The following is a 5,698-nucleotide window of genomic DNA, read 5'->3' on the forward strand; positions in this document are numbered from 1 at the left end:
AAAAGTGACTTTACAGCATTCTTTGAAGGCAATCAAATACTCAGAATTGATTGAGTTATAGAAACTTAGCCTTGGTATCCTAAAATGAGTCATCAGCAGACAGCAGCATTCCCATGAGACAAGCAGTAGGAAGATGACCATCCCTTACAGTATATGCTGGCACCATATATGTACCACCTCAGTTGTAAGATTCTGTGAACTTTCCTACACAGTATCTAACGAAACTCTCCCTAACTGATGCTGTGAAGTAGTCATTGCTGAGACTATCTCAACTTGTGCAAAGCAAAGCAGACCCTGAAGCCTAGAGATGGTGAGTATCTTCCCCTAGCTAGTTCATGGGCTGTGTAGTATAATAGGAGATGCATGGGCCTTGGAAAGAGACACAGTGATGTTCAAATCCCAGCCCTGGTTTTTCCAGTTGTTTCCTTAGACAATCTCGTTGAGTTCTTTAAGTTTCAGTTTTATCTTCTATAAAATTGGATTAATATAATCTATGCCACAGAGTTGTTTTGAGAATAAATATTTAATAAGGGGAGTTATTCTGTTATATTTCTCCCATCCATGTCCATGTCAGACATCACTAGTCAATCACAGCACACTTCACACGGAACACAGAGCAACCTCAGAATCTTTCTCAAGCTAGCATTCTGGGCAGCTGTACCAACTGAACAGGGTAGGCAGTAGAGGTGTGACTTATTTGTCACCTTGGTCCTCAGAGCTTCACTCACTGCTGCCTGTGTTAGTCATCTGTCCCCCAGGAACATTCTTCATCAGAATGTTCCTAGGGGACAGAATGCTTACGTGGAAGTCCAAGACATTTTGTGGTTGAGTCCATATGCTTAGAATTCTCTACTCCTCCTTGCTCTCCTCTGTGGCTCCTAAGATAATCTATTCCCACCTGCCTGTGACCGAGTCTGCAAGAGACAGACAGAAGAGGATAAGTTAAATGGTTAAATGGAGGAGAAGAGTGAGACAGGAAAAAAATATCTAGACCAACTTGGGTCTTTATTATTTGTTTTCTAATTTTCTGATTCTATTGACATTTTTCATTTGAGGAGTTTTGTCCAGTAACAGTATTCGCTGAAATAGTCAAGTCCTTCAATCTGAAGGCTAGTTGTTGCACAAGGATTTGTAGAAAGAAAAATAGAGGCACTAATGCGTTCAAGGTCACCCAGTGAAACATAAATGAAAGTGGCAGACAGCTTGAGTTTGGCACCCCTGATGAATCTGAAGTTATAAAAATGGTTCTTGCATTTTAACCTCCATGTAGTTTTTGAACTAGTCAATTCTTCTTTTAGACTTTAACCTGATGACAAAAAAATGTACCTCTTATTCAATATTTCAGAATTGAAGTTTCATTTTTCCTGAGTGACACAGGGAAGAAAACATGAGTTCTTATTTGTCCTAATGGAAAACAAACAAAAGGTCCCCCGTCCAATCTCTTGGGGTCCAATGTGGCTGAAAGGATTTCACTTAAGCTGTGAAACTAAACAAAAACAGCTATCTCATTAGTTTTACCAAATATTTGTTAGCAACTGGCTTCAAAGCTTCATTTGGAGTTCTCTCAGACTCAGAATTCTTCCTGACTTAGAATCAGTGTTCGGATTATGAGCAGTTTTCTTAGGGAACCCTCACGCAGTGCTCAGTCATCTTCAACCTTACAACCATGCTTTGTATCTCACACTGTCTCTTAGATTCGTTAGTCATCAAAACTTGTCCTGGGCACATTTCCTCCAGTGGTTCCCTACAGAAAACACAGATGGAAAGTGAATAGAATATTGTCTCGCCGTCTAGAATCATTAATCAGGTCTTCTTCCTGCTACCTATATTTTGGGATGTAGAGCCGTGGGGACAGAGTGGACTATATTGTAAGCCTTCAGTAAATGGCTATAGCTACACACTACCTGGGCTAGTCCTGAACCAGCATATTTCATCTGAGAGTCTAAGCGGATTCCTGCCAATGGAAGACCCTAAGATGTCCCTCATAATCTCGAGACCACCTGTTGGGCTGCAGAACCCACTCCAAGCAGTCCTATTTGACTGCCATTTGGCTCCTGTCTACAGAGAACAGAACACTCCAGGGATAAGTAGGGTGTTTTAAAAACCTCATTCTTTTTTCTTCAATGCTGTTATGAATTGAAGGAACATTTAAAAATAAAAACAGACTTTTGTTTCTCAACAGTCACAGGTCAAAATGTCATGTACAAGTCTCCCTGTGGTCATTTTTGAACCTTAAAAAGCTTTTCATGTTGCTTTTTAAACAGAAAAGCAATTTGAAAATGAAGGAAAGCATTTAGCATTCCAAACCAGTGACCCTGAGTGTTGGCGCCCGTGGAGCACTATCAAATAACCTTGGTCCACCGGCACAGAAGAGTCAGGGTCTGTGAACGTGGCGTATAGTACAAGACCCACTTTGCAGATGTGAATCAGTTCTGGTTATGATTGGGCTGGACTGGGGAAAATTAGGAAAGACGAATTTATCTTTGGCCTTTCCTGCACTGTGGCATGGTGGAAAAAAATGTGGATTTTGGAATCAGGCAGATCTGGATTTTCCTTCTAGCTCCACCATTTATTATCTGAGGGACCTTGGATAATTATTTAATGTCTTGAACTGCAATTTTTTCAGAGCTAATGGATGAAATTATGATACTTACTTTGCATTCTTTGTGTTACATGAGATATGAGGTACATATATAACATAACTAGCGCAGGAAAGGTACACAGTGGGTGGACATTTCTCTCCCCTGTCCTCTTCCCACCCTCCCCAGCTCCTGAGATTTCCACTCGTGGAAGGCTTCTGGCCTTACTTAGCTGTATTTTAGGGTGGCATTCCCCATTAAAATTTGCCTGCACTGTGGTTTGTGTCCTCAGGTCCTGTCTCTGCCTGGTGGGCTCATCAAAACTCTCCACTGTTATAGCCTCATAGATAGCTCACGGGTCGTCGAAATGCATGCCAATGGGTTAACCTCTTACTCCTCCCAAGTTTTTTTAACCTCTTACTCCTCCCAACATTTTACCTAGAACCTTCAGAAAAATAGTGTCTTAATCTAAAGGAATGTACGTAACGAGGGGAAATTCAGGTAAAGCAGGGAGTTAGCTTAAGAATACGTGTGTATGCATGGATAGGGTCAGTATTGACCCTCAAAGCACACACATGAGTGCCTCCCCTCTACTTCAACACACAGAGTTGAGCCTTGGTGTTGGCACTCTGATATTAATCGTGACCTAATGTTAGATTGCTAAGACTAGTGACCAGCTGTTTGCAACGCATATTCTGGATGTCTCCCTGACCCTAGGCCACTGCTTACCCTACGCTCTTGAAACTGGAACACTTAGGTCTCACCAGGAGGCTCAACCCCAGCCAGGACCCAGGAAATTTCCAGAATTCTAGCAGGGCCAATAGATGAAATCCTACCTGTGGCACTCTCAGGTTCTGCACTCCTCTGGTCCAGCAGCTAGCCCTGCTCAGGCCTTATGCCAGCTTCCAGCGCTAGCCTTTTCCTTTTATTCCTGGATCACCAAGCTCTGCCCTCCCTTCACTTTGAGTGACTGAGTCCCTGTTTGGTGGCTCCACGATGAACTCAGATTCTCCCTGCTTGATATTCCAGTTCTTTCAAGGCTATCATGTCATTTCCCTTCCTCCTAGTGCAGCCCCCCCCGCTTCCCATTCTCTTCGAGCCTAAGGTTCTGTCCTTGAATTCCACCCCTCCAATAAAGAGCACACTTGGTTGGGGAGTTTGTTGAGTCACCAATGTCAGTGAAAGCATGGGCCAGGCAGATACAAACAAGCAGTACATTGACCTAGCATAAAAATGTACACTGAAGATTGAAAAGGCAGCATAGCTAATGGTGAAAAGCATTAGCACTGATATCAGAGAGATCGAGGGTTGCATTAGGCACAGACCTACTAGACTCAGCGATTAATTTACCTTTCCCCTGCTCTGGTTTCCTCATCTCAAAAATAGGACTCATAATATTTACCTCATAGGGTTGTTGTAAGGATGAAATCAGAAAATGAATATAAAGTAATTAGCATAATGCCAAACACAGAGTAAATGCTCAAGAAAAATCAGATATTTTTGTTAGTGTTAGCGTGAGGGTTATTTAATAATAGGCTTGCGTGAACACAAAAGAGGAGACTTCTGCAGATGGACCTCAACTCTTCCAAAAATGTAGAAGGCAAAGAAAAGATAGCTTATATTCTTAAATAATCATAGCCTCTGAAGTTTGAGAGGAAAACTGGGAGTTCAGTTGACATGCAGCTTCTACAGTGACCACATCAAGAGGCAGCGGCAGTACATACTAGGAGGCTGCCTCTTAGCCGGGGAAGATGCTTCCTCCTCGATGGAGAAGATACCAAGACTAGAACCAGGGATAAAGATTTTGCTTTGGGATGAACACAAAACACAGAAAGAAAAAGAATGGACCTTTGAGATATCTGAAGATGCCTAACATTTCAGAGGAGTTTTTAGCTGTATTTTGGAAGACCACATCCTAAACTTCCAGAATTTAAGTCATTAGACATTTCTAGTCCCAGATACAGAAACTATAAATTTTACCTATGTATTAATCATGTTTTTTCTTTTCTATATTTGTGATGCTTTGATATCTTGGGACCTTGTGGACCTGGGGAGGGACTGCCTGTCTCAGGGTTAGCTAATTCCCAGAGATAGCAAACAACTTGCTGTGAGCGTGCCTTTCGTAAGCAAACCAACTAATCCTGAATCCATCCCCCTACTTCCTTCCTTTTATCAGGCCCTGCAGTCCAGGATACTATCCCTCTGCTGTAAATCACTCCAGGGTCAGAAAACTCCAGAGCACCCAGGTAGCCCAGAGCCTGCCAAAATTACACGAACTATGCAATCCTAACCCTGCTCGGCGGCTTACCCTGCCTCGGCCACACAACCACAGTAAAGTTTTGTGCCCATGCTTTCTCTTGACTCCTGCCTCCTGACCAACATGTGGCCCTGCGTGGTGTGCATGCCCCTTCCTCTTGGGAACTGTGTGTTACAATCTCTGTCTTTCGATGGCAATTGTCTCCTGATGCGTCAGCCTCCCCTCATCTGAGTAAAAACAACATCCCAGGTACGTTTTTAAACAACCCAAAGCAAGAGAAATTTGCATTTAGAAGTCTCCGGTTTCTGGCTGGATCATCTTGGGCAAGTATCTCCACCATTTAGAGCCTTAGTTTCTTCATCCATAAAACTGAAATAACAATTTTACCTCTCAGAGCCACGGAAGGATTCATTCACACGAAAGCAGCCATCAGTCATTGTTCGTGTTTAACCAATGTTTGTCCCTGCATTTGTTCACTCACTCACTTATTCATTACTAGCCACCCAGAAACACAATTTATCACCTTGTCTGTGCTAGTTATCCTATAGTGAATCCTGATGTCTTTTCAAGTGTGTCTATAGTTGCTGAGCATTGTCATAAAATCTCACTCTTCTTCGCCATGTTAGACCTCATTGGGTCCCCTCCCGTTGAGTCCTCTGCCTGGTTTCTGCCACAGCTGCTTGAAAGCTACGCAGTTTTGGAAAAGGCCACTCTCCCTGGTTCTGTTGACATCTATCAATCTTATCAAGCAATTTCGTCTACAAAAGAGGAGCCAAAGACCTTTTGCCAAGCAACAAAAGGAATCACATTTTTGGCAGATAATTAGCAAAATATACATCCGAAAGCAGCAGACAGGCTACAG

General features: G+C 42.7%; 1 long non-coding RNA gene across 1 annotated transcript; it reads right to left on the bottom strand.

Moving 5' to 3' along the window:
• Positions 1–986: 986 nt before the first annotated feature.
• LOC139077797 (uncharacterized) lies at positions 987–3,605 on the bottom strand. Its single transcript, XR_011530311.1, has 2 exons — positions 3,416–3,605; positions 987–1,744 (listed from the first exon to the last, which is right to left on the bottom strand). It is a non-coding gene; the product is annotated as an uncharacterized lncRNA (long non-coding RNA).
• Between the last annotated feature and the right edge of the window lie 2,093 nt (positions 3,606–5,698).

This window comes from Equus przewalskii, chromosome 20, assembly GCF_037783145.1.
Source record: "Equus przewalskii isolate Varuska chromosome 20, EquPr2, whole genome shotgun sequence".
Taxonomy (NCBI): domain Eukaryota; kingdom Metazoa; phylum Chordata; class Mammalia; order Perissodactyla; family Equidae; genus Equus; species Equus przewalskii.